Source organism: Marmota monax, unplaced genomic scaffold (assembly GCF_021218885.2).
Source record: "Marmota monax isolate L192 unplaced genomic scaffold, Marmota_monax_Labrador192_F-V1.1 WCK01_AAM20220418_F8-fsc00314, whole genome shotgun sequence".
Lineage (NCBI taxonomy): Eukaryota > Metazoa > Chordata > Mammalia > Rodentia > Sciuridae > Marmota > Marmota monax.
In genome coordinates this window covers 451,911-464,938 of record NW_026692675.1, presented here as the reverse complement: position 1 = coordinate 464,938, position 13,028 = coordinate 451,911, and positions in this window count along the sequence as shown.

The following is a 13,028-nucleotide window of genomic DNA, read 5'->3' as shown; positions in this document are numbered from 1 at the left end:
AATGTCACACTTGAATATTAAAGAATTTTTTTTGTGGTGTTTTTGTTTGTTTGTTTGTTTGGGTTAGGGGGATTAAACCCCAGGCACTTAACCACTGAACCAAAGATAGATATTATTACCCCAAATGCTATTATATAATGTGCTATTCATGGCAGTATTTTGTTATAATTGCAAAAGTCCAGAATAAACAAAAAAAAAGTTTCTTGAAATAAAACTGGTTAATCAAATTTTGTTACAACCATGTAGTGTAACATTTGCAATTGCTTACAGAAAGTGGCTTGTTAAGTACTAATAGGGAATTATCTACAAGATATATTTTCAAATAAAAAATAAGCAGACAGCCCTATTGTGTAGTCATGTAGCATTTGGTTTAACAGGTAGCATGCATGTTTGCACTTTCCAAGATTATCTTTGAAATAATAATTTTAGAACCTAGTTATTTTTTTTTCACTTTTGAGAGAGGTGATTAAATGAATAGGACATGAAATGGGAATGAAGAATTGTTTTACATTTTATAATTTTATTTCTATTTACATTGTAAATAATGTGAATGTATTATTTACCTATTCAAATAAATTTAATTGAATAATTAAGAAAAAATAAATGTAAACTCTTTCACCCAATCAGGATGAATTTGTTTATACTCTCATTTGTTGATTCTTGACATTTCAAAAACTAAATTAATTTTTGGATTTACTTGACTTTACTTATAGAAAACTTCTTGTTTTATCCTTGCTTAGGCATGTTTTGAGAGACAACAATCTTTTGTAAATCATTCATGGTTGATTGAGATGAGTGAACACCCTAAGTTGTTACTTTTCTAATAGTAATCAAAGAATGAAAACTTAAGACTTTGATTTTAACAATTGTATGAGTTAGTAAGACAGGTAAATCTCTTTCCAAATGTAATGGAAATATATAGCATTATTAAAATATGTTGGCTTGAGACATCCACTTTTCATATCAGTTGTAGTTGTTCATTGAAAATCATTTTATCATATAATATATTTATTGCATAATGTCATTCCTTAAGCAAATATTTATTAGCATAACTAAAAAATATGTGTGGGGCATAAATCAAAGGCATTCCTGTATATCAGCGACAAATCCTCTGAAATGGAAATGAGGACAATCACTCCATTCACAATATCCTCAAAAAAAATAAAATACTTGGGAATCAACCTAACAAAAGAGGTGAAAGACATATACAATGAAAACTACAGAACCCTAAAGAGAGAAATAGGAGAACAGGCCCAGCGGCCTGTGAGGGGCAGAGCCACCCCCCACCCCCCGCGCCTGCCAGGTAGGCGGAACTGTGACCACCCACAGAACAGGCCCAGCGGCCTGCTGAGGGACAGAGCCACCCCCTACCCCACCCCACCCCCGCACCTGCCAGGTAGGCAGAACTGTGACCACCGACAGAAAAGGCCCAGTGGCCCGCGGAAGGGCAGAGCTGCCAACGACTCCTGCAAGGTAGGCAGGCCTGCGACCCACCGGCAGAACAGGAGCAGCGGCCTGCTGAGAGGCAGAGACGCCCCCCCCCCCCGTGCCTGCAAAGTAGGCGGAACTGTGACCACCAACAGAACAGGCCAGACCTGCAACCGACAGACAGAACAGGCCCAGTGGCCTGAGGAAGGGTAGAGCCGCCCCCCCCCCGTGCCTGCAAGGTAGGTGGACCTGCTACCCACCGGCAGAACAGCCCCAGAGGCCTGCATAGGGGCAGTGCCACTGCCTGCGCCTGCAAAGTAGGCAGAATTGCGACCACCGACAGAACAAGCCTAGCGGCCCGCAGAGGGACAGAGCCACCGCCCGCGCCTGCAAGGTAGGCGGACCTGCTACTGACCGGCAGAGCAGGCCCAGTGGCCTGCAGGCGTGGTAGGCACATTGCCCCAATTGGAGGAGGGGCAGAGCCGCCGCCTGCGCCTGTGAGGGAGACTTTGCAACTATACAAGACCAATATAAATATATAAGGGGAACATTCAATAGCACAAAGTTTCACCAAGCAGAAAGAAACACGAACAGTATGAAGAGACAAGGAAAGAAAGGACCACAAGCAATGCAGGTCAACTCAATATTAGAAGAGGTAATAGTTGCAGCAGATGGAATGTCAGATAAAGAATTCAGGATATACATGCTTCAGATGATCTGGAGTCTCAAGGAAGACATCAGATAGTAAAATCAGACAATGAAAGATCACTTCAACAATGAATTTCATAAACAAATCCAAGAAGCAAAAGATCAACTATACAGGGAGATAGAGGTTATAAAAACAAACAAACAGAAATCCTAGAAATGCAGGAAACAAAAAACCAACTTAAAAACTCAATTGAGAATACTACCAGCAGAGTAAAACACTTAGAAGATAGAACATCAGACAATGAAGATAAAGTATTTCAACTGGAAAACAACATAGACAGCTCAGCAAGACTGTTAAGAAACCATGAGCAGAACATCAAAGAAATATGGGATAACATCAAGAGACCAAATTTAAGAGTCATTGGGATACACGAAGGGACAGAGTTTCAAACCAAAGGAATGAGCAATCTATTCAATGAAATAATACGAGAAAACTTCCCAGACTTGAAGAATGAGACAGAATCCCAAATCCTAGAAGCCTACAGGACGCCGAATGTGCAAAATCATAAGAGATCCACACCTAGACACATTGTAATGAAGATGCCCAACATACAGAATAAGGAGAGAATTTTAAAAGCTACAAGAGAAAGGAAGCAGATTACATTTAGGGGTAAGCCAATCAGGATAACAGCTGATCTTTCAACACAGACTCTGAAAGCTAGAAGATCCTGGAATAGCATATTTCAAACACTGAAAGAAAATGGGTTCCAACCAAGAATTGTGTATCCAGCGAAATTAAGCTTCAGGATGGAAGATGAAATTAAAACCTTCCACAATAAACAAAAGTTAAAAGAATTTGCAGCTAGAAAACCATCTCATGGCTTAAACTCACAAATAAAGAGACACAGGCTAGTAGAATGGATCACAAAACAAGACCCAACAATATGCTGCCTACAGGAGACGCATTTGATAGGAAAAGACATACACAGGCTGAAGGTGAAAGGTTGGGAAAAATCATATCACTCATATGGACTTCGGAAACAAGCAGGTGTGTCCATACTCATATCAAATAAAATAGATTTCAAGCCAAAGTTAATCAAAAGGGATAAAGAGGGACACTACATACTGCTCAAGGGAACCATACACCAACAAGACATAACAATCATAAATATATATGCCCCTAACAATGGTGCAGCTATGTTCATCAAACAAACTCTTCTCAAGTTCAAGAGTCTAATAGACCACCATACAATAATCATGGGAGACTTCAACACACCTCTCTCACCAATGGAGAGATCTTCCAAATAAAAGTTGAATAAGGAAACTATAGAACTCAATAACACAATTAATAACCTAGACTTAATTGACATATATAGAATATACTACCAAACATCAAGCAGTTACACTTTTTTCTCAGCAGCACATGGATCCTTCTCAAAAATAGATCACATATTATGTCACAGGGCAACTCTTAGACAATATAAAGGAGTAGAGATAATACCATGCATCTTATCTGATCATAATGGAATGAAACTGAAAATCAACGATAAAAGAAGGAAGGAAAAAGCATACATCACTTGGAGAATGAACAATAGGTTACTGAATGATCAATGGGTTATAGAAGACATCAAGGAGGAAATTAAAAAATTCTTAGAGATAAATGAAAACACAGACACAACATATCGGAATCTATGGGACACATTGAAAGCAGTTCTAAGAGGAAAATTCATTGCTTGGAGTTCATTCCTTAAAAAAAGAAAAAACCAACAAATAAATGATCTCACACTTCATCTCAAAATCCTTGAAAAAGAAGAGCAAAACAACAGCAAAAGAAGTAGAAGGCAAGAAATAATGAAAATCAGAGCTGAAATTAATGAAATCGAAACAAAAGAAACAATTGAAAAAATTGACAAAACTAAAAGTTGGTTCTTTGAAAAAATAAACAAAATCGACAGACCCTTAGCGATGCTAGCGAAGAGAAGAAGAGAGAGAACTCAAATTACTAGCATACGGGATGAAAAAGGCAATATCACAACAGACACTTCAGAAATACAGAAGATAATCAAAAATTATTTTGAATCCTTATACTCCAATAAATTAGAAGATAGTGAAGGCATCGATAAATTTCTGAAGTCATATGATCTGCCCAGATTGAGTCAGGAGGATATAGACAACCTAAACAGACCAATATCAATCAAGGAAATAGAAGAAACCATCAAAAGACTACCAACTAAGAAAAGCCCAGGACCGGATGGGTATACAGCAGAATTTTACAAAACCTTTAAAGAGGAACTAATACCAATACTTTTCAAGCTACTTCAGGAAATAGAAAAAGAGGGAGAACTTCCAAATTCATTCTACGAGGCCAACATCACCCTGATACCTAAACCAGACAAAGACACTTCAAAGAAAGAAAACTGCAGACCAATATCTCTAATGAACCTAGATGCAAAAATCCTCAATAAAATTCTGGCGAATCGGATACAAAAACATATCAAAAAAATTGTGCACCATGATCAAGTAGGATTCATCCCTGGGATGCAAGGCTGGTTCAATATACGGAAATCAATAAATGTTATTCACCACATCAATAGACTTAAAAATAAGAACTATATGATCATCTCGATAGATGTGGAAAAAGCATTCGACAAAGTACAGCATCCTTTTATGTTCAAAACTCTAGAAAAACTAGGGATAACAGGAACATACCTCAATATTGTAAAAGCAATCTATGCTAAGCCTCAGGCTAGCATCATTCTGAATGGAGAAAAATTGAAGGCATTCCCTCTAAAATCTGGAACAAGACAGGGATGCCCTCTCTCACCACTTCTGTTCAACATAGTTCACGAAAGAAATTAAAGGCATCAAAATAGGAAAAGAAGAACTTAAATTATCACTATTTGCTGATGACATGATTCTATATCTAGCAGACCCAAAAGGGTCTACAAAGAAACTATTAGAGCTAATAAATGAATTCAGCAAAGTGGCAGGATATAAAATCAACACGCATAAATCAAAGGCATTCCTGTATATCAGTGACAAATCCTCTGAAATGGAAATGAGGACAACCACTCCATTCACAATATCTTCAAAAAAAATAAAATACTTGGGAATCAACCTAACAAAAGAGGTGAAAGACTTATACAATGAATGCTACAGAACCCTAAAGAGAGAAATAGAAGAAGATCTTAGAAGATGGAAAAATATACCCTGTTCATGGATAGGCAGAACTAACATCATCAAAATGGTGATATTACCAAAAGTTCTCTATAGGTTTAATGCAATGCCAATCAAAATCCCAACGGCATTTCTTGTAGAAATAGAGAAAGCAATCATGAAATTCATATGGAAAAATAAAAGACCCAGAATAGCAAAAACAATGCTAAGCAGGAAGTGTGAATCAGGCGGTATAGCGATACCAGACCTCAAACTATACTACAGAGCAATAGTAACAAAAACAGCATGGTACTGGTACCAAAACAGGCGGGTGGACCAATGGTACAGAATAGAGGACACAGAAACCAATCCACAAAACTACAACTATCTTATATTTGATAAAGGGGCTAAAAGCATGCAATGGAGGAAGGATAGCATCTTCAACAAATGGTGCTGGGAAAACTGGAAATCCATATGCAACAAAATGAAACTGAATCCCTTTCTCTCGCCATGCACAAAAGTGAATTCAAAATGGATCAAGGAGCTTGATATCAAATCAGAGACACGCCGTCTGATAGAAGAAAAAGGTGGCTACGATCTACAGTCGGTGGGGTCGGGCTCCAAATTCCTCAATAGGACACCCATAGCACAAAAGTTAATAACTAGAATCAATAAATGGGACTTACTCAAACTAAAAAGTTTTTTCCTCAACAAAAGAAACAATAAGAGAGGTAAATAGGGAGCCTACATCATGGGAACAAATCTTTACTCCTCACACTTCAGATAGAGCCCTAATATCCAGAGTATACAAAGAACTCAAAAAATTAAACAATAAGAAAACGAATAACCCAATCAACAAATGGGCCAAGGACCTGAACAGACACTTCTCAGAGGAGGACATACAATCAATCAACAAGTACATGAAAAAATGCTCACCATCTCTAGCAGTCAGAGAAATGCAAATCAAAACCACCCTAAGATACCATCTCACTCCAGTAAAACTGGCAGCCATTATGAAGTCAAACAACAACAAGTGCTGGCAAGGATGTGGGGAAAAGGGTACACTTGTATATTGCTGGTGGGACTGCAAATTGGTGCAGCCAATTTGGAAAGCAGTATGGAGATTTCTTGGAAAGCTGGGAATGGAACCACCATTTGACCGAGCTATTCCCCTTCTCGGTGTATTCCCTAAAGACCTAAAAAGAGCATGCTACAGGGACACTGCTACATCGATGTTCATAGCAGCACAATTCACAATAGCAAGACTGTGGAACCAACCTAGATGCCCTTCAATAGACGAATGGATAAAAAAATGTGGCATTTATACATGATGGAGTATTACTCTGCATTAAAAAATGACAAAATCATAGAATTTGCAGGGAAATGGATGGCATTAGAGCAGATTATGCTAAGTGAAGCTAGCCAATCCCTAAAAAACAAATGCCAAATGTCTTCTTTGATATAAGGAGAGTAACTAAGAACAGAGTAGGGGTGAAGAGCATGAGAAGAAGATTAACATTAAACAGGGATGAGAGGTGGGAGGGAAAGGGAGAGAGAAGGGAAATTGCATGGAAATCGAAGGAGACCCTCAGGGTTATACAAAAGTACATACAAGAGGAAGTGAGGGGAAAGGGAAAAATAATACAAGGGGGACAAATGAATGACAGTAGAGGGGGCAGAGAGAGAAGAGGGGAGGGGAAGGGAGGGGAGGGCGGATAGTAGAGGATAGGAAAGGCAGCAGAACACAACAGACACTAGTATGGCAATATGTAAATCAATGGATGTGTAACTGATGTGAATCTGCAATCTGTATATGGGGTAAAAATGGGAGCTCATAACCCACTTGAATCAAAGTGTGAAATATGATATATCAAGAACTATGTAATGTTTTGAATAACCAACAATAAAAAATTAAAAAAAACAACAACAACAACATAAAAAAAGAGAGAGAGAAATAGAAGAAGATCTTAGAAGATGGAAAAATATACCCTGTTCATGGATAGGCAGAACTAACATCATCAAAATGGCGATATTACCAAAAGTTCTCTATAGGTTTAATGCAATGCCAATCAAAATCCCAATGGCATTTCTTGTAGAAATAGAGAAAGCAATCATGAAATTCATATGGAAAAATAAAAGACCCAGAATAGCAAAAACAATGCTAAGCAGGAAGTGTGAATCAGGCGGTATAGCGATACCAGACCTCAAACTATACTACAGAGCAATAGTAACAAAAACAGCATGGTACTGGTACCAAAACAGGCGGGTGGACCAATGGTACAGAATAGAGGACACAGAAACCAATCCACAAAACTACAACTATCTTATATTTGATAAAGGGGCTAAAAGCATGCAATGGAGGAAGGATAGCATCTTCAACAAATGGTGCTGGGAAAACTGGAAATCCATATGCAACAAAATGAAACTGAATCCCCTTCTCTCGCCATGCACAAAAATTAACTCAAAATGGATCAAGGAGCTTGATACCAAATCAGAGACACGGTGTCTGATAGAAGAAAAAGGTGGCTACGATCTACAGTCGGTGGGGTCGGGCTCCAAATTCCTCAATAGGACACCCATAGCACAAGAGTTAATAACTAAAATCAACAAATGGGACTTACTCAAACTAAAAAGTTTTTTCCTCAACAAAAGAAACAATAAGAGAGGTAAATAGGGAGCCTACATCCTGGGAACAAATCTTTACTCCTCACACTTCAGATAGAGCCCTAATATCCAGAGTATACAAAGAACTCAAAAAATTAAACAATAAGAAAACGAATAACCCAATCAACAAATGGGCCAAGGACCTGAACAGACACTTATCAGAGGAGGACATACAATCAATCAATAAGTACATGAAAATATGCTCACCATCTCTAGCTGTCAGAGAAATGCAAATGAAAACCACCCTAAGATACCATCTCACTCTAGTAAGATTGGCAGCCATTAGGAAGTCAAACAACAACAAGTGCTGGCAAGGATGTGGGGAAAAGGGTACACTTGTACACTGCTGGTGGGACTGCAAATTGGTGCAGCCAATTTGGAAAGCAGTATGGAGATTTCTTGGAAAGCTGGGAATGGAACCACCATTTGACCGAGCTATTCCCCTTCTCGGTGTATTCCCTAAAGACCTAAAAAGAGCATGCTACAGGGACACTGCTACATCGATGTTCATAGCAGCACAATTCACAATAGCAAGACTGTGGAACCAACCTAGATGCCCTTCAATAGACGAATGGATAAAAAAAATGTGGCAGTTATACATAATGGAATATTACTCTGCATTAAAAAATGACAAAATCATAGAATTTGCAGGGAAATGGATGGCATTAGAACAGATTATGCTAAGTGAAGCTAGCCAATCCCTAAAAAACAAATGCCAAATGTTTTCTTTGATATAAGGAGAGTAACTAAGAACAGAGTTGGGAGGAAGATCATGAAAAGAAGATTGACATTAAACAGGGATGAGAGGTGGGAGGGAAAAGCAAAGAGAAGGGAAATTGCATGGAAATGGAAGGAGACCCTCATGGTTATACAAAATTACATACAAGAGGAAGTGAGGGGAAAGGGGGAAAAAACAAGGGGGAGAAATGAATTACAGTAGAGGTGGTAGAGAGAGAAGAGGGGAGGGGAGGGGAGGGGAGGGGAGGGGAGGGGAGGGGGGATAGTAGAGGATAGGAAAGGCAGCAGAATACAACAGACACTAGTATAGCAATATGTAAAACAGTGGATGTGTAACCGATGTGATGCTTCAATCTGTATATGGGGTAAAAATGGGAGTTCATAACCCACTTGAATCAAAGTGTGAAATATGATTTTTCAAGAACTATGTAATGTTTTGAACAACCAACAATAAAAATTAAAAAAAAAAAAGGTTGAAAAAGTTTTATCGTAATAGCACTAATCAAGAAAAAGCTGCAATGAGGGTTGGCATGTAGCTCAGTGCTACAGCACTTGTCTAGCATGGGTGACTACTCCGGGTTCAATTTCCAATTAAATCACAAACACCCCCCCACACACACACACACATATGTGGGGTGTGAATGGAGGAACTTTGATTGGGCAAAGGGGAGGGAAGGGTGGGGAGGGGACATGGGGGCAGGAAAGATGGTAGAATGAGATGGACATCATTATCCTAGGTACATGTATGACTGCATATATGGTGCCGTGCTACATTATGCACAATCAGAGAAAGGAAAAGTTGTGTTGCAATTGTGTACAATGAATCAAAATGCATTCTGTCATATATACCTAATTAAAATAAATAAAGTAATTAAAAAATTTTTTAAAAACCAAAAAAAAAATATGTGTGGAATCATTTAGTGAACAAAAAATTTGTGACATATGCATAAGCTATTAAATAATAAGAATTAATTGTTCCTAAAACTAATTCATTATTGATGATAATTAAGTAAAGTTAGGAAGAAAGGGTACTGAAAGTGGTATATAGATAAAGATTAGATTCTTTTTCTTCTGAGTTTTCTGGAACTCCCAGGAAGTGACTAAACACAGAAAATCTATTATATGACACATTGTAACTAGAAATAAAAAATATCTCCATTTTCCTGTGACTCATTAAAGTGCAAAGAACATGAGGCTTCAGTACTAGTCTCACCTCCAGTATTGAAAGAGGTGGTTGGCATTTTCAACATGAGTTACTTTTTTCTCTCTAAGCCTAATGTTTTGCACATGATACAAAATGTTAACATTTTGTAAATCTGAACAATGAGAATGGAGATCATGGATCTCAAATTATAATACGTGGTAGAAAATGTTGCATAATTCTTATTTTCCTTCCAATGAACATAAATTTAACTGACAGCAAGTAAGAAGTAATAATTTCAACCATCAAAAAATTGCAGTGGTGAAGTCACCAACCATCACCCATTCATTACAGTCTTTTTGAGGCATCTCATCTTAAGCTGTGCTTTTATGGTTTTCCTCCTATCTTCTTAAATGCTTTTCTCAGAAACCTTTTGTGTTTATTGCCATCATCCCAATACCTTACCCATTTGGGTGCTCAAAGGGTGAGAACTCAGATATTCCTATGGCCACATACCTCATAATATTGCTTAATAATATCAATACACTTGATTCGAACCATCATCTGAACTTCATAATCATACATCAAAATGTTGATGCGATGTCCCCATAGACATAAAAATGTTTAACAAACTTATAAAACATATCTGAAACTAAACTAAACTGATATTCCCTATCAGTCAATGACAACAATATTTTTGCAAAACTGTTTGGACCCAAAACTTTGGAAATATCTCTGTCTTCTCTTTCACATGTTTTCAAAATATATCCAGATTCTGGCTACACTTTGCCAGCACCAACTCTACCAACCTTGATCAAGCCACCATTATCTCTTGCCTGAAGGTTCCTAAGAGCTCTTAAATCGGTCTCAAAGAGCTCTTAGGCAGACTCAGCAACCCTATTTAAACTACCTCCACTGACACACAATCTAATGTCAATGGAGTATTCAGAGTGACCTTTTAAAATAGGAAATTACCTCTTGTAATTCCCTTGCTAAAACCCCCTTCAACAGTTTATCACAATATTCATGCATAAATCACAGTGTCTACAATGACCTCAAATTTGTGCTTTTTAGTAATTGCTGTGATTCCAGTGCATAGAATCATGTGTGACACAAAATGAGAACTCCATAAATACTGGGTTGCCTAGCTCATTGCCCACCATAAATTCCCCATGGTACTTGGGTTTATATATATAACAAATTTCGGGGGTCATTTTCTGGACCAGCTGTCTGGACATCAGTCAATAATTCTATGTTGACTTATTAATTCAAGTAATTGCTAAAATCAGGTAGAACAGTGCAAGATAATGTCATGAAAATATTAATGGCCAAACTAGAGATATAGGATTATAGATTGATCTAGAAATGGATCCTTTTCAGTTCCTAAGTGTTACCAAGTAAATTTCTGTGAACATCACTCAGAGGAAAGACAAGGTTTAGATACAACTGTTCTTCCATTAGTATATTTTTCTTCTTTCCTCCAATCTTATCTGTAAAAACAAGTGTATTAATTCATTTTGTGTTTCTATAACAAATACCTGACACTGGGTTATGTTTACAGAAATGAGATTTATTTTATTAATGATTTTGGTGGCTGAGATGAATAAACAATATGGTGACTTTACAGGGCCTTCCTCACTACAGTAGAGAGAGAAGTGGTCACCTGCAAATGAGGTATGCAGCCTTTATGGCATGTATTTTCGAATAATTATTTCAAAGTGTTTTCACAACCAGTTTTTGCATTTAGAGTTCAAGAGACTTGTCACTAAGATAAGAATAGCTTTACAATTAATTCTCCCCATATGCCTGAAGTAAGAGCTCATACAGATATGCTAACGTGCAAAATGTAAGTTAAATACCTATGTGAGAAATAGCAATGTCTTCCAAAGAGTGAAGGATAAAAAATGCAGAACACAAAATGCAGGGTTCTGTTGGAAAAAAAGTGCCTGTAAACATTTATGATACAGTTAGTCTATTAACTTATTTTACTTCATTTTTATATATAAGAGCAGAATGCATTAAAATTCATAATAAACATACAGAGCACAATTTTTCATATATCTCTGGTTGTACACAAAGAAGAGTCACATGTCTTCATACTTGTATTTGGAGTAATGATGTACATCTTATTCTGCCGACTTTCCTACCACCATGCCCCCTCCATTCCCCTCCCTCCTCTTTGCACTATCTAGAATTTATATAATCCTCCCCTGAACCACATTATGAATCAGCATTCTTAAATCAGGGGAAACATTCAACATTTGTTATTTTGGGATTAGCTAACTTCAATTAGCATTATATTCTCCAACTCTACCCATTTACCTGCAAATGCCATGATTTTAATCTCTTTTACTGCTAAATAATATTGCATTGTGTATATATATATCACAGTTTTTTAATCCATTCATCTATTGAAGGACATGTTAAGTTGATTCCACAGTTTAGTTTTATGAATTGTGCTGCTATAAACATTGATGTGGCTGTGTCCCTGTAGTATGCTGTTTTTAAGTCCTATGGGTATAAACCAAGTAGTGGAATAGCTGGGTCAAATGGTGTTTTCATTCCAAGTTTTTCAAGGAATCTCCATACTGCTTTTCATAATGGCCACACTAAATTGCAGTCCCTCCAGCAATGTATGAGTGTGCCTTTTTTCCCACATCCTCACCAACACTTATTGTTGTTTGCATTCTTAATAGCTGCCATTCTGACTGCAGTGAGATGAAATCTTAGAGAAGTTTTGATTTGCATTTCTCTAATTGCTAGAGATGTTGAACATTTTTTCATATGTTTGTTAATTGATTGTATATCATCATCTGAGAAGTGTCTGTTCAGTCCTTGGCCCACTTATTTATTGGTTATTCATTGGTTATTCAAATTTTGGTGTTAAGTTTTTTGAGTTCTATATATATCCTAGAGATTTGTGCTCTATCTGATATGCGTGTGATAAAAATTTGTTCCCATATTGTAGGCTTTCTATTCACCTCATGGATTGTTTCTTTTGCTGAGAAGAAGCTTTTTAGTTTGAATCCATCCCATTTATTAATTCTTGATTTTAATTCTTGTGCCAAAGTAGTCTCATTAAGGAAGTTGGAGCCTAATGCAACATGATGAAAATTTGGGCTTCCTTTTTCTTCTAATAGATGCAGTGTCTGTGACCTAGGTTTAATTCCTAGGTCCTTGATCCACTTTGAGTTGAGTTTTGTGCATGGTGAGAGATAGGGGTTTAATTTCATTTTTTTTTTTGCATATGGAT